Raw genomic sequence first — 25,835 nt, 5'->3', positions numbered from 1 at the left:
CACTGGGATGGGTGTTTCTAATTCTTTTAGAATTATGAATAAGTCCTTCATGCTAGAGTTAGCTTGGGAGATTCAGTTATTCTAAGATTCTCATTTAGCCAGGCCTTATTTCTTTTTTATAATGAGAGGAAATATTAATGAGGTTGGAACTATTTTCCACGGATGGGAGTAGTCTCCAGGAAGCCTCACATCTTCTTTTTTCCAAACGTAGGGTTTTCAAGTGTGGGGTGAACCAAGAATTGAGGTGAGTTTTAGGTTTTCTTTGTTTCATTTTGAATTTTGAGAGGGGCAATGGAATCAAATGTTGCTGTCCTAATTTTATTATACTCGTCGACTAGCGTGTTAGGATCCATGCTGTCTGGTAAAGAATTAAGGGTAGGAATAATACGGGGGATAAGTCTATCCGCCGTGATATTCTTTTTGTTCCTTGTTAGAGTAGGGGGAGCGGTAGGCGTATAATTGGGAGTTAGCTTTGTAACGGCTAGCCTGAATTATAGGAAGTAGTGGTCTGTCCAGGCTTGAGGGATGATGGAGGTGACGACGGCGTTACAGTTGTAGTCCGCCACCCAGTCGAGTATTCTACCTTCGTTATGCGTAGGAAGGTTAACTCTCTGAGTAAGACCTAGTTCTGACAGGATGTTGTTAATTATATTAGCTTGTTTATCTTGTGGGTCATGAAAACCCAAGTTGTGGTCCCCTAACAGTAGTACTTGTGAGGTACTTTTTAAATTATCCGAGAGAATAGTTGAGATATCCTCAAAGTGTCTGGGAGTTGGCGATGGGGAGTTTACCTGTGAGGGCTTCACAGGATTGAATGTCTAGGGCACTGGCTAATTTCATGGATAAGCTGGATTTGGCGTTGAGAGCAATGCCTCCACCTCCACGCTTCGCATCTGTCTGCTCTCAGAATGGTGTAGCCATCAGGACTGCTAACATGAGGGCAGGGCCAGCTGCAGCGTGCAACCAGGCTTCTGTGATGGCAAGAAAGTCGTAGTTTTCTGCCAGAATCAGGTCAGATATCTCCAAGGCATGCGCAACTAGGTATCTGGCATTTAGAAGTGCCCCCTTAAGATCTGGGGTAGGGTTGTCTGGTAGAGGCGGGCGAGAGGTGTTTGAGGTCACACCAGTAGCCTGTGCGGTGCAAGGGTGTTTAGTCTGTTTGGAAGTTTTGTTGGATTGCTTATGTGTATTCAGAGAAGGTAGAGGGTTAAGGACAAATGGTTTTTAGGTGAGTTTCTTTTCTCTCCAGGTCTAGGTTAGTCGTGAATCGCTGGACAATCTGAAGCAGAGCCTAGTGTTCCTGGTAACTGTATTGCACAGTCTAACAGGATAGGGTGGTCTCTGGGGGGAGTTCGGATTACTTAGCAATTGTCCGTCAGTTGAGAAGATAGGATGGGAACGAAGGAGGCATAGCGTCCAGATTCATTGTCAGGTTAGTTATATACATATGATCAGGTTTGTGGAGGGTTTTATGAGGCTCGCTAATAGGCCTAGTGCTAGTAAGGTGCCTAGGGCGACAAGATTTGAGCCAATAGCAGACATATTGCTTCACGTCCAGTTAGCACAATATAGCAGTGAGGCTATGGAGAGTCACAATATACTAGACAGTGTGTTAACAGTATGTTGTAAGCGCCAGTTTAAGTTGCTAGATTGGCATATACTTTTTTAGGTAGGTTTAGACAGCATTTAAGCGTGTTGACAACAGGAGCAGTGCGATGCTAAAATAGAGTGCAGTAGACTTAGGTGTCATGGGGCAATATAGCAACTAAGCAGTTTTCAATATATTCAAACAGCTAGAATTCTAGCAGGCAGAAATCAGGTCGCAACCTATATATTCAACTGGTTATAGGTACTAAATCAGGTTGCTGGAGCAAGGCTGGTATTGAGCTATGAAGAGACTAGGTAGTATTCAATACGGCTTGTGTATGCCGAAAACAAGTTCAGTATAGATATTGCAATGTAGTCTAGTCACCTTCCAGTGACGCGAGGGAGACAAAACAGCATCTTAAACAGTTTTCAATATAATCGAGTTGCTCGAGATGTGATGGACAAACGAAGATTCAGATTGCAATAATTACAGTATACGGATCAGTGCAGCGCTAGTAAGGCACATGTAGAGGTCAGGAATCGCCCAAGCTTCCTCAATTAATTTCTCAGCATCTCATGAACGTCTTGACTTCTGCCAGGCTTCCTGGAAATCGCCCATGCTATCTATCTCAGGTTGCCTTCCTAACTCAGCGGATGACTCTCCCCCACTGGATTCTGAATGAACTCTCTGAATTGGGAGGGTAACAGTGGTTTATCGATTGACAATTCGCGAACCATACCTGACTCCTCCAATCTGGCGTCACTAAAATGAGTGTTGCGTGTTGTCTCCTGACCTGAGCTATCATTCTCAGAATCATTGCTAACAGGGGAAAAGCAAATTCTATGTCCTGACCCCACTTCTGTAGAAATGAGTCAGTAGCTTCCGCTGCTGGATCTGGCCTCCAGCTGAAGAAGTGATTTCGTTGAGCATTCAACCTAGATGCAAAAAGATCTGTCTTGCATGGTCTCCTCATCCCCCATTAGGGTTAGAAATACTGTTCCTTCTAGTTGCCAGTCGCTGGCATCTCTCAGTTGTCTCAATACCCAGTCTGTCACCTCGTTTTGCAGACCTGGGAGATAGTCTGCTGTGATGCTGATCTTGTTCTGTAGGCACATGTGCCAGAAATCGTTTGCTAGTTCTGCTAGCATCCTGGACTTCGTCCGTCCCAGCCTGTTTATGTAACGTACTGCGGAGACGTCCATTTTCAGTAATATGCAACAGTTCACCTTGTCCTGGGTCCAACACCTTACTATGAAGGACCCCACCATCAGCTCTAGACAATTGATGTGGAGCTCTAACTTGTTCCCTGACCACCTGCCTCCCGTTGTCATCCTTCCGCAACGGGCTCCTCAGCCCCAATGCCTGCCATCCTATTCTATGAGGAGGTCCGGTGATGAGCCAAATATCACTCTCCCATTCCAGGCCTCCATGTTTCTGAACCACCACCATAGTTCTGTCCTCGCCTCTGAGGAGATTGTTACTTTCTGTTTGTACGATAACCCTTTCCACAGTTGTTGGATTTTCAGGCACTGCAGTGCTCTGTAGTGTAATGGCCCCGGGAAGATCGCCTGAATGGATGATGCTTGTCTCCCTACCAATCTGGCTAGCTCTCTGAGTGATATCTCTTCCCTCGCTGTTATTGAGCTGATCTCTTTCTTGATCACATTCACCTTTGCTATTATTAGGCCGAGCGCAGCCGCTCTTGTGCCTATCAGGAACCCCAGGAAATATAATGCTTGGGCCGGGGCCAAAGTTGATTTTCCCAATTTATTAGAAGTCCCAAGTTCCGCAATAATTGGATTGCTACCTCTGCTTGCTGTTCCAGCCTTAATTTGTCTTGCCCCATCAGACACAAGTCGTCTAGGTATACTATTAACCCGATGTCCTGTTCTCTCTTGTAATTGACCACTGTCCTCACCAGTTTTGTAGAGGCCAAAGGCGCTGACTCTAGACAGAATAGGAGGCATGTGTATTCCCACTTCTGACCTCCCCACCAGAATTGAAGGAACCTCTGATGATTCTTCGCAATTGGGATTGTTAAGTAGGCATCTTTGAGGTCTATCCTCACTAGCCAATCCCCTGCTTCTAACATCTCTCTCAAGAGATGGATACCCTCCATCCTGAAATATCTGTATATGATGTATGCGTTCAAACTTCTCAGGTTTATCACTGGTCTCTGTTTTGATGTTATTGGACATATTGCTTACAAACCCGATTGAAGAATCGGACACTGGTGCAATGGCACCCTTTCTCTCTAGTTCTATTATCTCTTTGTCTAACAATGTTTCATCTACCTTGCTGAACCTTATAGGTCTCGGGTACTGTGCTTGTACTGGTTCTTGCCAGAATTCTGGTTGGAAGCCCTGTATCGTTTGTTCGACACATGCATCTCCTGATAACTCTCGCCATCTTTCTAAGAATAGTGCAGTCCTCGCCCCCTATCAAAGGGGTCACTGTCTCTGCTGGTTGAATCAGTATTTCTGTGATCAGTCTCACCTGTGTTTGCCTGCTGGCCTCTATTACTGCCTCTCCAGCCTCTGCCTCTACCCCTTCCTCTCGACTGAAAGAAGGGGTTGGGTTTGCGGTCTTCCTGATTTCTCCAGTCATTCCTGCATTTGTAGTTGGACGTTTACTAGGAATAGCAGCTGGCTGAGCGCCCCTTCCTCTGCCATCCTTTCCAAAAAACTTTCTGCCAAAAGACTCTTTTTAATGATGCCTGGCCTTTGTCTATCGCGGCGTAAGTATTTGCAAACTTCATCATCTCCTTAATGAAGGCATTCCCAAAGAGCTTGCCTTTACTGTTAGACGTTGATTCTGCCATGGCCATTTTGCTCATTTTGGGTTCTATTTTAACTAGGATAGACCTCTGTCTTCCTAGTCAGGTCGTTGTTAGCATTGCCGAGTAGGCATATTGCCCTCTTCTCCCATCCAGCTAGGATCTCCGGGTCCACTTTCTGTTCTGGCTGTTTCTCCTCTTCCGCCATCTGCCAGATTTTTGTTAGCGGGCCTAGGATATCAAGGAGTTTATCCTGGCATGATCGCCAGAATCTCTATGCCCTTCTTGATGTCTCTGCCGTACCGTGCCTTGAAGGACAACATCTTATCATCGATTTCTGGTGTTTCCGCCATACCTTCCGGCACTTGGGGCCTAGGCCATTCTGCCCAGAGCTTGCTCCTGGCCTCCTTTGACAGAGGATTTCAAATCCTCCTCTTTATATAATTGGCAGTGTTGGCAGGGGGCTCCCACTCTTCTGACCTGGGATGACTGAGAGAGTTCTGGTCGAATGCCTCACCCATCTCTTCTTTTGCCTTTTCCTTTTCTTGGCAGACTTAGCTTATTAGGAGGGCTCAGGGATGATATATTGCGCTCCTCAGAGCTTTCTTCAGATGTCTCGACCCACTCTTCCTTGTCCAAGTCTTCCGAATTTGACTCCTCATCTGTATATCCCTTGCCTCTCCTCACCCAGGACTTCACTCTTTTCGCACCACCTCTCTTTCTGCGTGGTGTGCCCGGGAGCGGGGGGTGGAGGGGTCAGGGAGGAGGTTAGCTGCTGCGTGCCTGTCGGGCTTTCTTTCTTCCCCCTGCCCCTCCAGATATCTATCTCTCTGGTGCTTCTCCTTTCAGGGCCTCCATCCCTTGGGAGAAAGTGATTGGGTCCTCCACCAAGCTCCTTCCCTGGGGCAATGCTCCCAATCCTGCTCCCATTACTCTTTGTACTGCCTGCCCTTTGTTGGACACTGTCCACTTTCTGCTGGTATGGGGCTCCTCATATTCTTCACTTGAGCTGTGCATTTTTGACACTGGAGGGTCTCTACAGGGTTCTTGGGCCTGTCCAAATGCAGCTCTTGTGGGTCTGGGTTGGCTTAACCTGTTATAGTTTGACTTGGGTCTGTGCCCGTCTGTAGTGCTTTGCACTTTCTAATGAAATAGCTGCTTCCTTCCCTGCCTGTCCTGCAGGTGATTGTAATCCTTGACACGATTTCTGTCAGTAAAATTTCAGCACCAGGTGTCGCTGTGACACTTCGATGTGTTGCTGTCAATTCGCCTTACAGCGTTTTTGTCAGCTCGTCACTGTGCTTCACTAACTCGTGTGCCGGTGTAACCATTAAATAGTCTTTTGTATCTTGAGCGATCTGATCCTCAAGCTCGTTGATTCTAGGAGGCGGGTGGCTCTACAGAAATGACACAGTTCGGCGCCGGATGACTACCGTCGTGAGAGCACCCCCTCAAGTGGTGTTTCTTGTGTCACCTGACCCCTGTGGAGACTTGTCGTGAACCTTTCCTAACGGGCACTCGGACATGCTCCGACTAGATGCCCGGCGCAGCGCGATATAAAGCCAATTATCCGTTCCTGTGCGCACGCTAAATAAGCATTCTAGTCAAATATACACTCAATACACATTTAAAATGAAGTAGTAATAATAATGTACTTAACGGCTGCCTAAGCACCAATGAAAGAGGAAGGACAAGAGAAAGATATTGGAGTAGCAGTGAGAGGATTGGTTAAGGATGTCACATGTTCTGGGTTATAATATCAAAAAATGGACTGCAAAAAAAGACTGTTTATCGGGAAATGTGGTTTTTATTGTGTGCATTTTTTAATATATATTTCAATGGTTATAAGGTTGCTCGAGTTTAAAGTAAAGAAAGAAAGCATAATCCGAGCCTCCGTTCTTATCAGCATCAGAATGATGAAGGGCTGATTGAGACCTCCAGAAATTTTAACTTTGAAATACTGACTGTTTTTTGCCAGCCAGGGCCTTATTTGATTCGAGCTCTGAAAACTAAAAATAAAATGGAGGTGCACAACTATCTTCATGTAATACTCTAAAACAAAATGCATTGTTTACAATTATATTTTCTTTATTTCTGGTGCAACTGGGTAAAATCCCTGCTAGGGTCACCAATCAAAACTATACATCTAAAGCCTGTTTTTGCCAGCAGGTAATTCCTGTGCACTCAGGAAGCAAAATGAGTGGGCACCACTGAGATATCGATCCACTTGTTATCAATGTGTGTAATTAATTTTTAGAAGCAAGTCTTTTTAGAAAAAATAATTCTTTCTGCAGGAGCAGGCTGACAAAAGGTTTGGAGACACCCAAACCAGAGGAACAATTGAAGCAGGTGACAAGGTAATATACCCAGTCATACAGCCGCTCTCTGGTATCCCAATCCGGGTAGAAGTTTCTTAAAAAATAGCTGAAAGTTAACCCTTTGTAATGATTTACAAAAAAAGTAAGACTCCAAGTTGCTGTTGTTTTTCAACAATGATTTTTATCTGCCAAAACCATAGTTTTCTTATAGAAAGAATAGTCACTAATCATGTCTTAGTGAGGAAGAGTTCGCCACTGTTAACTCGTTGATCAGACGAAATAATGCCAGTGCATTTCGGAAAAAGTTTTACTTCATCAGGGCCAGTATAACCATGATACATACAAATTTCAGATATAAATAAACTGTGCAAAATCACATACATAATTAGAACAAACAACATTAGGAAAAATATAAAAATGTAAACGAAAAATTGCACATACCAACAAGTTGTGTTTGTAGAAGCAGAAAGATAGAGGAGAAAAAGAAAACCAAAAAAGATCAGTCATTGTTATAAATACTTTTGTTACTGTAGCCATAGATGAAGGAGATAGCCAAGTACCTGGCACAGATAAGTCCAACGTGGTAAACTATACTGAAGTTGCCAAGGTCACAACGAACTGCCCGACCGAATTCAGCGAAGGGTGTATCACTGAAGAGCGGTATCTGGAAGCAGGGAGTTCCATTAGTATAAGTAAACAATCGTGGTTTCTATGCAATGCTAATGGCAAAAAGAGCTAGGGATAAGAAGAAAATTGGCTCACCGTCAGAAGAGAGCGAGAGCGAAGCAGTTCTCTCGTGGTCTGCCGAAAGCAGACTGACTTTGCCGCATCCGAGCATTGCTAGGCAGCGTTCCTAAATACGGCACGTGATCGCCGGGCGCCCGGAAGGGCGCGCGTTAAGTATTAAAACTGCAACCAAGCCAATGGGCTTGAACTAGGCAAAAGTAAACAGTTATAGGGTCTCCCAGGTTAATATGAGAAAAAGTAGTACTAAAGAAAATTGAAAATTACAAAAGAAAAACAGTAGAAAGAAAAGAAATACTCAAGTCAAAAACGTACTGCACATAGGTCAAAGGAATTACAATAAAATACAATAAAATAATGGGAGGTGACAATCAAGAAAGTAGAATAAGAGTAGATGGGTATTGCAAAACGGAAAAAGCGTCAGGATGAACAAATGGTTATTCGCAACAATTAATGGTATTAAACCTCGCTGCCAATGGTGTCGTCAATAAAGACGGCACCTTGGGTACTGGACAAAAGTCCAGGAAATGCAGCATCCAAATTCAGATTCGAAGTAAATTGTATACTGTTTAACAGTGGGTACCAAAAACAAGGTTAACATTCACAATACCATCCATGATAGATAGGCCCAGGTTCCACTGTGCTTGAATAATCGTAAATACATATCAGTCAAAACAGAAAGAGTAACATGAGATTATAGAAAACAGTGATAATTAATCTCTTCATTTAGTCCATTAGGTACTAAACTCCCAAGTTTGTCTATACAAAAAGTCTCTCTGCGATTAAGGCGTTGACCCAAATCTTCATGTGGACTATTCTTTGTTAGTACCTCCAGAATCACAAATCTTATTTGTGTCACATTATGTCCATTGGCAATCCAATGGCGTGCCACAGCTGAGTTAGTGTTCGCATTTCAGATACAGGATCGATGTTCACTCCACCTCGTTTTAGCTGTTCTTGCCGACTGTCCGACATAAAATTTACTGCATGGACATTTAATGCCATAAATTATATTGGTACTGTCGCAGGTACCAAAAGTCTTCAGTAGAATCTTTTGCCCTGTTCTGGGATGATTGATGGTGTTACCTTTAATGACAAAGTTACAGTTAACATAATGGAGGCAAGGGAATGTATCAGTGCGTTGAGTTGTTGGCCCTTTCGGTGGTGGTTTAATTTGGACCAGTTCGTCTCTCAAGTTCCTACTTCGTTGATATGCAAACACTGGTACTTCGCTGAACAAATGTTGTACTCTGATGTCATTTTTGAAGATCCCCCAATGTTTCTTAATAGTTTTCTTAATTTTATTGCTTTGGATAGATAATTTCGGGTGAAGTTCTCTAATTTCAGCCCAGTTCAGATGGCTGTGGTACACCTAAGGGAACAAATGGTCCTGTTAGCCCACCGGAGGCCTCATTGGATAAAAGATGTTATCTGGCTCAAGTGCCACTCCCAGAGTCCTACACTTGGCTCTCAGTAGCTTTTCCCCACAGACAGCGGAGCATCCAACCGGCAAAACTGGTCGGGTGCCCCGTGTCCGTTATTTGTTTGAAGCCTTCCCATAGCAACAGTCACAGCAAAGCTTAGCTGTAATGCATGGTGAACAGCGGCTATCTTAGCATAGTGTTCCCTCTATCGTAATGTAATGCTTTTACTCATATTGTTCGTAGCCTTCTCTTCAACATTTTTTGAGGTTCTAAATTTGTTGCTTTAAATATCCTTCCCCTCTTAAGGCCCTATCTAGTGTGTAGATTTACACGAAAGGACAGGAGTGCTGTATCCTCTCCCATTCGAGAAGATCGAGCACCCTATTCAGGTCTCTGCTTGTGCCGTTGCTGTGGCACCATGAACCGACAGCAGCACAGCATGTTCAGCAACCACTGCCTCATGGTGCGGGTAATTGTATTGAAAATCCGAGGTGTATCGGGTCAAAGCAACTCGCTCTTGCCCACACAACTATATTATTAAGGAATCACAACTGAACGGCTTAGTTTGTGCAAATACTAAGTGATTCTGAATATCATTATTGACTGCTAAACACAAGCTCCTGGGTCAAACCCTTTCACAATCTCTTTATCGTTACTTTAAAAACATACCCTTGGAGGGGACTACATTGACCACTTCACAACATTTAGTGACAAGTGCCAAATCACTTCAGAGGAAGGTAAATCAGGTAACCCCCACCGGCAAACTTGTAGTTTGCCAGTCCAGGAAAAGTGGCAGTCACCAAATTACCACCACTTTTTCCCCAGACCAGCTAACTTATAATGACCCCCTTATTGTATATTGTCACGTCTGAAGCTGAATAAGACTAGGCTATGAATGAACTGACGGTGAGATGATGGCCCTTTCACGCAGATTGTTGGGAGTAAAAAAGCAGGCTGATATCGATATATACATTTTATTTTGCATACATATTTGTTTGTGTGTGTGTGTGGAGAGAGAGTAGACTTTGTTAATGTTCTCAGCAGGGTCGGACTGGGACAAGAAATAGGCCCGGCCACCCAAAAAAAAGTGGGCCACCCCTTGCCTCAAAAAAGTGGCCCACCCCTCACCTCACGACCCTTGACCTCTGATGACATCACTGAAAGTGATGTCATTTGACCAGACCCCAAAGTGACATCCCGGGAAGCGATGAAACATGACATTTCACCCTTTGACTAAACAGGAAGTGGCATCAAATAGCATTGTTCCTAAGTACACTAAAATACTGTGAATCCAAGCAGACGTTTTTTATAGAACAAATATGCATACAATATCACCCAACCTGTGTTGGTACTCATTTATCGACTTAAGAAGGATGAAAGTCTTTTTGAAAAAAAATAATAATAATTTGAAACCGGCCCCCACTCCCTAGGGACGACAGTCCGACTCTGGTTCTCAGAAACTATAGATGCCCCACGCAAATATAACTCCTGGACATGTCACTGCCCTTTTCAGCCCCACTAATCATCTGGTCGCCTTGACCCACATGAGAAATACTTACAAAATACCTCACCTGGGCACACTTCCATCTGAAAACTGGATAAGGCATTTGGTGTGGTGTCGGGGGTACACAGAGGGGAAGGATGACAGATCATGAATCCAGCAGCCCATCCAGGTTGTTAAGTCACTCTGCAAGCTACAGAGTGTCTGCCGGGTCTGTGGCTCACTGGACTAATGCATCCACTACAGGAGCCTGTGTTTGACCTCAAGGTCACAGATTTGAATCCCAGCAGGTCCACTCAGCCCATCATCCTTCTTAGGTCGATAAAATGAGTACCCTTAAGTTGGGTAACAATAAACATCTATTATCTGTCAATAGTGCCAGGATGCCCCTCTGGGCATGAATGTGCGCTCTATAAATACACCTGTTATGTTTAGAGTGTCCACATGGCAGGAAGGTGATCTCTGTGCAGAGCTTGGCTGAGAAACTAGCACAAAGGGAGCTGCACTTAAGCTCCTTTTGTAGCCTGCCTGCACCCGCTATATCGCTGCTGCAAGGCAATAAGAGGTGCTAATAGCTGAGGGAGTGGCCACCAGCCTGATGGCGTCAGCGAGGCCCCAGTTTATTCAGATGTAGGTATTAATGAATGCACTCTGTTGACAAGGTCCCCAGTGAGACAACGAGACCCCTGAGAGTACATGACCTAGGGCAGTTTGCCCCCCTAACCCTCCCTCGTGATGGCCTTGGGAGGGAGCTCTTAATGACCCACAAAATAATATTTGTTGACTGAGCCTAAGTAGTGTCCTGCACAGCCTAAGTATCGCAATTAGCTAAGGGATATTTTAAGTGGTGTACCCTATGTATCTAGAAGACTGTTCTCATGCGGCTGCATTTTATACCTTGCACGAAGCAGAGTAAAATCTATTTTAAAAGGTATGTTACATATAATATAATATAATCAACAGTCAAAAATAGACTAAAATAACATTTTCATATTTAAAAATGAAAGGAAATTAAAATAGGTCAGTTATTTTGATGGAAGGCCATTATTCTTATAGCATTATTCAATTTAATTAAATCATTTCAATGACAAGACATCAACATAATCAAACATTACAAAAAATATATATATATTTTCTCTGTGAAACATTCTTTTTTGCGATAGTTTGAAGATAAAAATGTAACTCCAAATATCTGAAAATCATGATATGATACTGAACATGGGTGAAAGGGCTGTTTGCTGGGAAAAAGCAGCAGGGGGTGGTGGAAAGGATAATGGAAGAAGTGGAATGAATAACTACCAAGGTTGAGGAGTCGCGGTATCTCATTAGGACTGTTTGTTAAGCGCAGAAGCTAGGTAAAAGAACGATCAGGCCAAAGGAACAATAGGGGCATATGGAAGCAAATATGTCAAGACTGCATATGTCATTTGTGCCTGAATTATCTAGTGCCTCAGTGTGGCTCTTGTTTCTTTCAGGTGTGAGGATCACTGAAGTTGATAGTCTTTGATGTCCAAGTTCTACTGCTGCAACTTTATCCCTGGGAGAGAAAGGTGAGCTAAGCCAGATGGTAGTGATGTGTGGTTGCCATATAACCCTCAATGCATTTGAAACCCCTAGCCCAATTGGAGCCTTGCTAAAATACACACACACACACACACACACACAAGCACACACAAGATTCTGCCACAAGTGCATTTCTGGGCTTGCACCCAGCTATTTAAAGGAAAGAGTCTCCATATACCAGCCCACCAGAAGTCTGAGATCAACTTCCACCCAGTTTCTAAAAGTGGCAAGGACCAATAGAGTACATGGAAATGGACGTTCCTTCCCAGTGGCCGTGGCATACGCATGGAATGATCTGCCTCAAGTGCTTAGAGAAGAAACTAATCACTTAACTTTCATAAAATCCCTGAAAACGACTCTGTTCATATAAACATTGGCCATTCTCACTGTCCTTCTTTCTACTTGTGAGTGAGCGTCTGGATGCCCTAGGGCTTTGGTGCTATATAAATGTCATAACATAACATAACACACACACCAGTTGTTGTTAAAATGCTGTCTACTTATTATGTCTGTATGTGTTTGTATACTGTAATGCTTTACTTTCCTTGGGGGCATACTCTACCATCTCCAAGTAATCCTTTGAAATGTTAGGGACAGTTAACACTGGTCATTAGATAGGCCACCCATTTGTTTGCCTGGTGAATTGGACTGACCCTTAAAGTGAAGAGCCAGGGATATAAGAACAAACATTATAACGGTTAGAGAAATTATTGGTCGGGGATCATCATTGCTCCCTGGGGACCATTGCCATCAGGGTCACCCCAGGACAATGAAAAACAGCATGATGCTGGGCATCCTATGCTGGGAGCGAACCTGCAGGGTTTGAAGTCCCAGGCTGCCCAGGAGAGGAAAGCGACCCTGCCACATGAACGGTTGGCCCAGGAGAGCAAGTGGCAGGCATTGAAGGCAGTAGACTGCCCCTGGCAACAGGCCTCCAGATAAGGTGGTTACCAGGTCTTTTTACGCATGAAAATCTTGTAAATACGACAGCTATATTATTTTCCTGGGTACATTTACACACAGGTTTAAAGCAGAGGTCAGTGCAAAGGTCAGGTTACTTGACAAAAACCAGAAGGCTTCTTTTGATTATCTACATGGATGTAATTGCAAGCCACCTCTGAAACAGAATGTATTTCTCTGAAGCCTTTCAAAAAATTAAACTGCACACAGTGATAAAAGGAATGGTTTCTTTCCATTCAGCTTCTGAAGCACTGTGCATGGTTTCCTAGAATGTTAGGATTTTATAACTAATAAAATGAAAAACTAAGTTGCAATTGAGAATTCATAGTTTTCAACAAGTTATGCTTTTTCTCCAGTGAAAGCAAACCAGTATTGCACAATTGTATTTTTCAAAGTTCCGGTGCTGTGTGCATAATCATGCAGAGGCAGATCATTTTTACACTTATAATTTAATGTACACTCTAATTATAAAAACAGTGTGTAAAATGATGGCTGTGCACAGTCTAGTTTACATCCATTCAACCTTGCAGTCAATGAGGTACATTACTATAAATGGTCAGTGGCAGCAGAGTCTTTGCTCAAGGGTGAGTGATTGTCATTACACTGATCACAGGTGTTCTAGCCTCTCAAATCTTCAGGACTACAATTAAAACATCCAAAACCTGACTCTCAAGGAAGTGCAAGCGTTGTTCAAAAACAAACAAATGAAAGTTACATTGGTAATTGAAATAGAAACTCAGCAAAACCTGACCCTGTGATAACCCAGATAAGTATTTAACTTTATGTAGCGCTTCATGAATGGCTTGTCATACATCTAGGTACTGGTATTATTATACCTCAGTCGATATTCAGTTAACCAACCTCTGAAGGATGTTAGCCAATAAGATAGCTCAGCTGGTTGAGCACTTGTTGCTGCAATCTGTGCGTGATCTGTAGGTTGTGGGTTCGAATCCCAGCAAGTCCAACTCAGCCTTTCATCCTTTCGAGGTCTATGAAAGAGTACCGACTTTGGTTTGGTGCTAATTGTGATAAATATGTTCTATGCACAGCGCTTTGCCAAAAGAGCTATATAAATAACCATTTGAACACTAGATTAGATATAGAATTTAGCATGGAGTTCTTGCCTCCCTGCACGGTTGTCTCATAAGATTGGCACACCATTAGGTAGTAATAGCTCCAGGAAATTAGGACTTTCATTAAACATAAAGACAATTCTGCTATCAACTCTCAAAACACACAATACAATTCATGTTTGCTTTACTATATAATTGGCTAGGGTTTTGTGATTTCAACATTTAAATATATACAGGAGAGATCAAATGGCCAGAAATAATGAAAGGTGTATTTTGTATTCTGTCACAATGGCCCTCATTACAAGTCAGGCGTTAAGGTTTTAACGGTGCCGTCGGCGCCGTTAACCCTTAACGCCTGATTCACACTTTAACGCCTGCTTTTTGCAGGCGTTAAAGTCCAAGGCGCTAAGCGACCTTGGTGCTAATTACGGCACCGTAATTTACGGTGCCGTAATTAGCGCCTTCCACATCCCCATTATGCCCTATGGGGCAAAAATGGGAATGGGGAAGGGCAAATGGTGAATGGGGAATTACCGCCCCACTCACCTTGGAATGGGGCGGTAATTCCGCCATCCACCATGGCGGAATCCGGCATGGACCATGGTGCTAATAGCACCATGGTCCACCGTCTGACTTGTAATGAGGGCCAATGCATAGTAATGATTTCCATACAGTTTCTGCACACGTCGGCTGGATGTCGCATACATTTTAGTCTGTTGCAAAGGAGAAAAGTCATTTTTACTCTCTTAAAATCACATTTACTCTCAAGGTTTAAAAATAGGGAGTAAAATACTCCCACACCCAAAATCTTATCTGGAGCACTGCCTGGCAAGACACGGCAGGCATGGAGGAATGAACGGTTACCCCCTCCTAGGTAATTCAGGGCCTGGGTGGGGTGGAAGAGTGCAGTCAGAGCTGAAGGTGCGTCAGTGGTGCGGCCTGAAGAGGAGGAGGAGGCAGACTGAGGTGCATGCAGGCCTATACCTGGCCAAGTGTGGCTGTTTTAGGAGAACCATATGCCCCAGGATGCGTCAGCGGTGTGGCCCGCATAAAGTGAGAACAGTGCTGGGGACCCTGCAGGATTAGTGTCCGTGGGGACAGCTCTCAGGTTGTTTGGGAGGTGACAGTCCGGTGGACGGCAAGACTCTTTTACACGACCTAACATGTATGAATGGGACAAGCCCCCCCGGACTCATTGTGGCACAGGTGCACAGCTGGGAGGGTGGTGGGGCCCGCATTGAGATTGTGACAGACTGAGGTGGGCTTTTGTGAGTTTGGCCAGCGGACAGTGCTAGAGGGGGAACTGAAGAAAGAAAGGCGTAAGCCTACTCCCAATTACAGGATGATGAAGGACAGCACAATATCATAAGAGTTGTATTGACCGAACAGCAACTGGCAAGGCTAATGGGTCGCTAAATTGATTAGTGACTGTGTGTTGAGGACAGTGGCTGTATGTAGCATCCTTTAGGGATGATGTAGTCTATGTGGTTGTATGGGGTTAGAGATGGGCACCACATGGTTGATGGCAGGCATACTAAAGGAAAGTAAGCAGGGTATTGCTTGATGGATAATTTATACAAAGAGACCAAAGGATAACTGCGAAATTTGAGGCGGCCTGCTGTAGGGCCCATTCATCGGAGGTCCCCTTTATGAGCTAACCTCCCACTCCAATGAGAGGCGTGAGTACAGTATTGCTGGTGAACCCCTGCTTTGCGGGATGACCTCTTCAGCAGGGTCTGTCTTTGTGATTACCTTGAGAGTGGGGCATACAAGCTGAGCAGGGCTCCCCTTCTGAGGAATGTTATGCCTAATAGGAATAAGTGCACATATGTCGATAATGCCAGTAACTGTTGTTTAATGTTTCCTTCAAAAGAGATTCCTGGTTGGGGCAAAATAATATCCACGCCTCCTGTGTTTCTTTTCAAAGAATTCAGGATGTAGCCCATCTCCTGTTAAATGTTTGTTTTGACACAACATTGCAGGTTGCCTAAATAACAGATCCCCTTCACGGCTGGTCTGGAGAGTGGGCTAGTTGAAGGAAGTTGTCACTCTCTAGCCTGGTGGGTAAGGATCCACTCCAGCATGCCAATGCCAAAGAAAATCTGGGCTGCACATTACATTCTTTCACAGTTCCCTTAAAACCGTTGCTGCTTACAAAACTTTCACCAACTGGGAATGTGTAACAGAAAATTTAATTGGGCAGAGTTAACAAAAAGTTCCAGGAAGAATGTATGCTATAAAGGATTCAAGAAAATCTTAGAACATCCCATTGTTTTGGTGAAAAAACAATGTTGGCAGAGTGCCTGTTTTTTTATCTTGTCGTTAGGATGACTATATGCGGAGTTTGTTAACTATTTCACATTTTTACCATAGAGCTTTACAAGTGACCAACAGTTTCCTGCAGAATTTGATAACTTTTAACTTTTCATATTTTTATTGAATTTTGTGGGATGGTATACTGAATCAGAATATGCCTGACAGTAGCAACAAATAGATGGAACGAAACAAAACAAAACAAAAGCAGTGTCTCATAATTTCTCCCCCCAACATATATCAATCCATCTTATCATTAGCCAGCCCAATCAACATCAGCTTGAGATCACCAGTGAAAAGTCAGTATCGTTGATCATAGTAGTTTTCTGTACATTACAATAATGCCATCTAGGTTATTTCCTCCCACCATCCTCATGCCTCTCGGAAGGCTAGCATCCTGTATCTGTTTAGACAAATATCATTTTTATTACGTCATTGCACATATTGTTGGAAGGGTTTTGTTAGGAGGTGCTTAGTACCAACTTGAGATCTCATCTCCCTGTGCAATATTGTTGTCACTCATGGCATTGGGTATTTTAGTTACAAGGGAACCCTGGCTGTGTTGACTCAGTAAGGGTTCCAGATTCCAGCAGAGGTTGAGAGCTGAAGGAGAGAAATGGTTCACTGCTGGGGGCGTTCTCATGGACATATCTTTTCTGAATAAAACCTCTCAACTCATGTGAAGTCTCTGAAGTGTATTACAGAACCTTTTAACAGGTTTCAAGGCTGGTATAAAGTCATTTTACTTATTGTATGTAGAAAAGGCGATTCATTCACACGCTGGTATTGACCAACCTGCTGAAGCCAAAGATCTAGGTCAAGTTGACATGCCCATTTCTAATCACAGACACAGCTTACTGGTTGACAAAAATGACTGATGTTAGCGCCTGGCCCTATGTTCAGTCAGAATGTACAGGATTGTATACTTTTGCTGCATATTTTACACTGGCCTGAACAAGGTCACCACCCAACTCCAGTTTTTCTACCAGTCGCTGTCATCCCGGTTTTTTTCATAGATTGCTGTTCTAAGAATAAATATATCTCATTTGAGGCGGGTCTAATTCCTCAGCTAAAAGCAATTTGTATAGGTCAAAGAATTGTCCTGCAGTATTCTGCCTCGAGAAGACTATCCTTGCATAAGAAGCAACTGTCCTTGTTGCTGTTTGCTTTACATCTGAGTTCAGCACAGAGGGCCAGATTCCCAAAATGTTTTGGGGCGCATTCGATGAGATGCACTAACTAGCTGGCTGAAGGTTTGGCATTTAGCTGTCATGAGACTCAGCAGTCATGTTGGTCTTCAATGATGCCTATGAACTGTGGGAATAAACACCTAACAGCCAGCAACAATCCTGGAGTGCTGTGACATGTAGATGATGTCCCAGCAGATTAGTAGAATGGTGCACAAGGCCCCTCGATAACCGGAAGCAGAGCTGCCATGTTGGAAGAAACATGGAAAGGCCCATCTTGGTAAATCAACTTGTATATATGTACAAACTCCCTAAATTAGGCCCAAATAGCACTGAGGGTAGTATAGCTCTGACCAACAAATGCATCCATTGGGTAAGATCTACAAGAGGAGGCCTTTCTGTGATCCGGGATGACATTATCCGTTGCATAAGATCACCTATGCTATTGCCAGCAGACAAGGACTTTATTTTCATCGAGCTGAAGGATGCAAAATTGGCTCATGACTTAAAGGATAGTTCCGGGACTTTTTTTTTATTGTCCCTACGGTTCGGCCATGTGTTTTTAAGCATAAATCGGTAGATCGTAGAAAACTTTCCTATGGACCTTACCCAACTTTTCATCCATTAACGCACTCGAAATCAGCCGCCATTTTCTGATAATCCTATCATTTCCCCCCATCGACCTGGCTCACCTGCTTTTGCGGCACTAAATCAAATCCCCCGCCCCTGAAACAGACTTTATCAAAACATTCATATTTCCCGCCTCTATCCGTGACGTGACTGTGCTGCGTAGGCAAACGCGCCCAGGCGTCTTCTACGCGACTCCACACAGAACCCGGAAATCAACACAGATCAGCTCACAACACATCGCGCCACAATTGGGAATAAGAAACTGTACTTTTAAATCAAACCGCAAGATTGTAAATTTGGTAAAGTACATTTATTTGACATCAAATGTTTAGAGAATATTCAGCGATTTTCATTTTTATTTGCTCACGTTCCAAAAAGTTCGTTTTGAGGCACGTGACGTTCCTTTGCTGTACACAGGGTCTTAGATCATCTCACAATACAGCGCCACAATTCGGAATATGAAACTGTGGTTAAAAAGCAAACGGCAAGATTGTAAATTTGGCAAAGTACATTTATTGGACATCAAATGTTTAGAGAATATTCAGCGATTCGCATTTTTCTTTGCTCTCGATCCAAAATAGTTCGTCTTGAGGCAAGCGATGTTCGTGTGAGGTACACAGGGTGTTGGTTTACGATAAAATAAGCTCTTCGGTCGCACTGATAATCGCATGGCTGTTCCAACAACGAGGCACTAGGCAACCACAACGGTCTGTATGTTGCATCTAGCCGTTAGTACCGCGTAAGGGCATACTTGTACTTGGCGATCGTCCCATAAAATGGTCAGGGTGGTAACGTTGTTCACGCGGAGAAGCAACTGGCGGTTGAAAAAGCCATCCGCCGGTGTCTGGTACTCGTGACACATACAATAATGAAGGATGTACCTGTTTTAAAAACATAAAAAATGAAATTAGTCTCACCATCAGATCTTTATTAAAATTATTCATTTTATATATTAGGTCGGGAAATTATTTCATAGCTAGGACAGTGCAACTGGGTATTATACGTCAAGGGGGGGGCTGTAGGATACTGAGACAGTCCCCCAGTGCAGGGGTTGACAGGGAGGCAGTGCAGGTGGAGAGTGGAAGGGCCCAGGACCGAGGTCGCAGACAGTGGACCAGTTGTAGCAAGGGAGAGGGAGAGAGAAAGCAGAAGCAAAGAGGAAGGTTTTGAGGTGCTTCCGTAAAAGGAGATGGTTCTCCTCAAGATAGTGCGCGGTACAAAACAATATGCCACATAGAACGAACAAGTACAACTTAACCCGTCTTTAAAGCTACTGTATAGTAATTAAATTGCGGTATAAACTCATCTAAAGAGTTACTTACATTATATTTGCATTTTCCATTGTGTCTGTGCGTAGGGCAGCCCCGAAATACCACTCCTTCTATGCCGACGTTATTTCTTCTAATGAACGAACATTAAATGGCTTTCGTTTCTGAAATTATATTCATTATCGTTTCTTACGTTATTGCCCCACACCCCCAAAAAGAAGTCTTTCGGGATGGTCCCGGCCTGTCAAGGTCAAATAACAATAGAACCTTATACTGAGTCGTGGGCCATTCCGGCACCCGAGAAAAAATCAAAGCAGCTGACCTTCACTTTGAACGAGCACACATTCCTAGTTAGCTACATTCAGTGTAAGGCCATCTCACAGGACTCACAGAGCAATCACTTTTATTTACACAATACATAGCTACACATATTCAATGGGCCTGCGACATGAGGAGACTCGAGAGAACAGACAATCAAATTACAATCATTTAAACCGTGATGTGTATTTCTCAATGAGCTCTTCTTTAGGTGGACATGGAACAGAGGCAATGTTGGGTGGCAATGCAGTTGTCCCCTGCACAGGTTAGTTCACAACTCCATGTATGTGCCTATCTAGGAGATCAACAATAAGTCTCTCAATAAAGTCATATTGCATATCCTCAAACACTGGTTTGATAACCCATTGTTTACTTCTTTTAGTGAAGGCCTTATTGTAGCGAAGCGTCCCTAAAGTTCCGGTCGTCCTACTTTGTTGACGGCCAACATTATGGTTATGTGCCAAGACCGCTAGAAGAGTCCGATTTATCATGCCCTCCATGCCAAAATGCAATCGTTTTGGCCTGTACTTTAGGCACATATTGTGGAACACCTCCAAATCTCCTGTGTGGCAGAATTCCGTGAGTCCCCTCAAATCTCTTGTTATAGTTTTATCAAATACAATCTTTTCAATGGCTTTGTGAGTGGGTGATGAAGGAATCAACCACTTCTTCTTCCGTGCCTCCTCTGTGGACAAATGGCCATGTTCACAATTGTGGAAATGTTGGTTTGTGGTCCAGCGGTGAACGTTGCTACAGTGTAGCATTACTGACCGCCATTTTTCCAGTAGAATTTCCAACGACCCTCCACATGTTTTTGAGCTCCACCAAAGATGGTTGCTGATTGACTTGGACCACTGTGAAATACCTTGCATATCTTTTTTTTTACCTGCAGCCGACATTTTTTTATTGATTGTTTTTGCAAGATGCCAAACGTCAAATTGGTGATTTATATTTTTGTACTCTTCTCTCATTGTCTTGGCAATTGAAACGTGTCTGTCCGTGGCTATCAGGTCGATCACCATTCCCCGCGATTGTAGTTCTTGCAATGATGCTACAAAGCCAACTTTCTCCATGGCCACTGAGGATGTACTTTGTGACACCTGCACGACCACCGAACTCACAATTTTCTTACTTTCCATGTCCTGAAAGTGGTAGGTGCAGTACTTGGCTGAAAATCCTGGGCTGTCGCACTGTCCATCACCGGCTAGCCTGAACCGTTTGCCCGCGAATGTACTATCAATAGACATTTTTTCCATTCTCCAAGCTTCCCTAATGGCTGGAAATAGATAATCGGTTTGGTATTTGTAGAACTGAGTTTTCGCAATGAAATGGATTCCCACAAACTGAAAGAAAGACTCTAACTTTTTAAAACTTGAACCACTAAAAAGTGCTGCCGCTGCACAAAGCAGATTGCCTGCTGGCAGTTGCCCCAGCATGGGTTGTGCAGACCATGAGAAAGGATGATATTTTGTACAGGTGGCATGTATTTTAAGGTTAGTGCCTCGAATTGCACGAGTCACATTAATCAATAGCTCCCCACATACTTCCCCACCAACCGAATGCCCACATTTCATCCGAATAATAATATCAATCAAACAACTATCGAATACAATGAATTTGGCCTCTTTCCTTATACTGTCACTCTGCATCCCAGCTGGTTCGGCCTGTAACGTTGAGGACATGTCACTCACATGAAAGGTAGAATCTCTGATATCGTCTTCCGCTATGTTCAGTGATATTGATGGTGTTTCATTGTCGTCCACTTCATTCTCTTCCATTGCAACATCTGTTCCTTCTCCGGCGATGGGTGAATAAAACAATTTCTTCAACTTTCTCGCGGTCTTAGTTTTTGCGGGTGTGGATTCTGTGAATTGATCTCCGACTGCATCCGAACTACCAGGAGGACATTCACTATCAATTGCTGGTGGTGGTATTGCTCCGTTGTCAATCACTTCATATTCTTCCCATTGGCACGATGCATCTCCAGTCTCAAGTCCCTGCCAAAAGGTTTTACAAGCAATATCTCTCGTTCGCTTCACTGTCTGTGTAGATCTAGTAAAGAATTCCTAGATAAAGAATTCCTCATGTTACCTGTTAGTTTATCCATGGCAAGAGTATTCCAAACTTTGTCCAGTTAGATTGAGTTCCACTGCCGTGCATTCTTGTTTAAGCGAGTCATTCAGGCCTAGGATACATATTATAGGGTCCTCTGGTAGGTCTGTGCCCACTAAATCTTTCAGTTTAGACCTGACCTCCAGCCAATAGCCTTGCAACTCTGGGTAGCCCCACAATATGTGTAATAAAGTTCTCTCTGCAATGCAACCTCTCCAGCACAACTCTGAAATCGCTGGGCATACCTGGTGCAGCCTGGAGGGGGTTCTATACCATCTTGCCAGTATCATGGCCTGTGTCTCCGCCAAGCGCAGGCATAACTTGGAGCAATTTCCTGCGTATATCCTGTCCCAGGCATTGTAACGCTCACCTGATTCCCGCAGAGGCGCCGGTCTTGACTGGGTGAATGCTGTGTCTTCAAAGGTGATGTGTAACACACGGTTGGTTCCTCGGGCTGGACCTCTGTGCACTGTGTGTCTGACTCGGAGAGTAAGATGTCTGCAGATAGAAAATATGGGATTAATGAACTGGGGTTATTGGGTGCCTCTCTCCTCTTCCCTTTCTCTTCTCCTGTAGGACCCCAAAGGTTAACAATCTCACCTTAGGTAGGTGAACGCCGAGCTCTCCATCTGCCTCGGGGGCAGGGTGCCGTAACCAGGTTCTTCACTGGATAAGGGTGCAGGCCTCTTGACCTCAGAGGACTGCTGTCCGTCGTTTACTGCACGAACGGTAAGTTCTGGGCATTTCAAATGTCTTAAAAGTCTTTAAGTGCGTAAGGCGTAGCTGCTGTGGAGCGGTGCCGAGGAGCACGTGAGTATGGCTTTTGACTTACGTAAAGTTCTTTTGTAATGATACCTCTTGTTTTGCAGGGTTCCGGCGATGGCGGATGGCGGGCTGAAGAGAGTTGAGGATCGAACCCGCGTGAGGAATAGAAGCGCTTGGAAGCACGTAAGTGAGCGCTTGTTGCCTGCTTCACGATGCGCACTAACTGTCTCTTTTACCTTGCAGGTACAAGTTCGGAGCTTTGGAGAAGCTGAAGGGTGCTGGGATACCCGCTGATTTCGGCGTGGGAAGGAGTGATGGCACGTGAGTAGTAAAGTTGCCCAATGTCTCTAAACGCACCTTCTTTTGCCTTTCAGATGCGGGATGCAGCGTTGAAGGCCTCCGGAGCGTGCGAAGAGCCGGTAAGCTTTTGTCTTTCAGATGCCGGAATGCAGCGCGAAGCGTTGGTGACAGCCGCTGGACCAGGTAAGAGATGCGCTGCCACTGAAGACCGTAGTGCTAACCTGTTCTTTCTTTGTCTTTATAGGTGCTGCTGAAGACTGGATTCCAGGATGGTAAGCCTTTGTTCCCTTAGGCACAGGATCAGAAGACACGGTGAGCGTTCTGCTGCAGAGAATGCAGAATAACGCAAAGCAAGATTCATCCATCGGGTGTGGTTTAAATAGCCTCCTGTAGTGCTTAGGTGTCTCCTTCCACGGCCTCGCCTAGATAAGAAAAGAGTTCCTGCTTTCCAGAAGAGTTCCAGTGTTCTGAACCTAGGGAGTGGCTCCTGCCCCACCCAACAGGAAAAGTAGTCCCAAACAGAAGAGGATCAGGGGCTCAACTGGCAGGTAAGTAAGCAGCATGGTCTGCTGCAGGTAAGTCCACCCAAGCATTATGAGCCCGGCGCTTCCAGCGCTGGGACTGGGCATATTTATGAGCCTGGTGCCACTGGCGCCAGGACAGGGTCCAAAAGGTCCCAATTGGGACTGGCCGGCACCCGGAACCGGGGTTATGGGTCTGCTTCCAAGGGAGTTGGGTAAGTCCTGACCCTTTGGAAGCAGAGATCATGACAGGCATCAAGGGGTATCCCTCTCCCAGCCAGCGCAATACAATCTTCTTTCCAGGAGCGAGAGCCAGTTAATTGCTTTATATAGCTTGGATATTAACCCCTTGGCTTCTGCTGGTTTCTGGAGAACAATCTTAAGAGGGTTTATCCCCCAATATCCCATTTCTTAACAGATGGGTGAAGCAGCCAGTGCCCGGCTTGCAAATATCTAAAGCGGTCGCCCTCAGTAAGCCCCATAGCATTTTTGCACTCGTCAAACGCTCTGATTTCCTGCAGAAAAAAGTTCGCCCACCTTACTAACCCCTCTTTCCAAACTCCTCTCGAATCCCTTATTCAATTTGCGCAGGTAGAAGCTATCATTATGGATGAACAGGGTGAAGGGAAGGAGCAGGCTCAGATTGTCCATAGTGATGGGATTAACATGTAGGCCCCGGGCCCGGCCACGTCCATAGATGTCGGCCCCTCACTGCCTGTTCCATGGCCACCCAGATCTTTCTGGAGTTCTTTTGTACCCATTCGATCATTGGTCTTGAACTGTGCCACCTATAGTATGGAGTGGAAGCATTAACTGTGTCTGATTGGCAAGAGAGAGTTTTCATTTATAGTTCAATCTTATTTACATTTTCTGCTTGTTATAGACATAATTTCTCATCAATATATTTCATTGTTGTCATTACCCTGTACCCATGTATAATTTTGCTTTGTGTTTTTTTTTTACTAATGTGACACGTCTGCTGTGCTGTGTACCTCTTCGTCCTGCTCTTCTCTCACACTGTCATAGCGCTTTACGTACGTCTGTCAAATGTATCCAATATCTCGGGCCCTTCACTTTCACAGCCGTCGGTGTGCAGTGCACCACCTCATATGGGCCATGAAATCTTGGGGCATTCCACCTATGTACAAAGCTCCTTACATATATCATCTCACCTGGCATTAACTGGCCTTGTGGGTTTTCATCGACAAATTTAACTTCCTCATTCCCTTCTTCTCGTGTGAATGGTGGTGCAAGCTGTCTTGATATCATGTGGGCTGCTCTGGTGAGTTTTGCCAGATAGTCATTAAATTATTCACCTAATATTGTGGCGCTTTTGTGTGCATCTGAATGTCTGCGGAGTGGAGAGTGTGCTGTGTGCATGCGCCTTCCCGTCACAATCTCGTGCGGTGACAGATGGTGGTCCTTGCTGAGCTGATTTCTCAGCTCAAACAAGGTCAGAGGCAGACAATGCACCCAGTTCTTTTTAAGGGAGAAACACAGTTTTGACAATCACCCCTCCAGGAGGCCGTTGATCTTCTCAACCACGCCATTTTTTTGCGGATGATAAATGGAGCATAATTTATGCTTAATTCCTAACAGAGCTGTAACTTCTTTGAAAAGTTCATTAACAAAATGCGTGCCATTATCCGAGTGAATCACGTCACAAATTCCCCAGCGTGGGAATACTTCCCTCACTAAGAACTTTGCAGTGCATTTAGCATCTGGACGTGCACAGGGCCCTGCTTCGACCCATCTGGAAAACGGACACACCACCACTATCATGTACCTTGTGCCATTACACCTTTCTCCCATATCTGCATAATCAATATGCAGTTCTCTGAAGGGCCCTATGGGTTTGGGAATTGTTCCTCGCAGTGTGCTTGGGGTCATTCCTGAGTTGTATATTTGACATGTCGTACATTCCATTGCCAGCTTTGATATATGTTCCTGTAGCCCTGGCACAAACCAGTCCTCTTGTATCTCTGCTGCAATATGTTTTTTTGCATTGTGCGCTGGGAAGTGTAGTTGCTGGAATGCTATTTGTAAGAGTTTGATTGGCATTACCACTTTCCCTGTGTTATTTTGACGCCACAAAAGATCTGTTGCTGACTGGCTACATCCTCTCTTTTCCCATGGCCCTTTCTCTTCTTCACTTGCTCCTTCTTGTAACTCTAGTATTTGGGACAGAGGCATAGTATTGTAACCATCTGGGAGCTCTTCCTCTACTCGTTGGTGCATTAAGTACTCACCTGTGTGTTCTTTCACTAGATACGAGGCTTCTTTGGCTGCAGCATCTGCTGCAGCGTTTCCCAAAGAGATAACATCTGTGTTAGTAGTATGGACCTGGCACTTCACTATGGCTACCATGGTGGGCTCTTTCAAAGCCTCAATGAGTTCTTTTAGGAGTTCTGCGTGTTGAACTGGTGACCCGTACACTCTGTGGAACCCTATCCGTCCCCACCTTGCTAATCCGC

The 25,835-nt window shown here is 44.4% G+C and overlaps 1 protein-coding gene across 2 annotated transcripts in view; it reads left to right on the top strand.

The window, feature by feature from the left end:
* Positions 1–25,835, top strand: part of LOC138521761 (E3 ubiquitin-protein ligase TRIM17-like) — an 870,777-nt gene that overhangs the window by 27,060 nt on the left and 817,882 nt on the right. For both annotated transcript variants that reach the window (XM_069634825.1, XM_069634826.1), the window contains exon 2: positions 11,827–11,901. The gene's annotated coding sequence lies outside the window, so the exon portion shown is untranslated. The remainder of the gene's footprint in view (positions 1–11,826; positions 11,902–25,835) is intronic.

This window comes from Ambystoma mexicanum, chromosome 13 (assembly GCF_040938575.1).
Source record: "Ambystoma mexicanum isolate Mex_15411 chromosome 13, UKY_AmexF1_1, whole genome shotgun sequence".
Lineage (NCBI taxonomy): Eukaryota > Metazoa > Chordata > Amphibia > Caudata > Ambystomatidae > Ambystoma > Ambystoma mexicanum.
The sequence above is the reverse complement of the archived record's forward strand: the minus strand, read 5'-3'. Positions and strand labels throughout refer to the sequence as shown.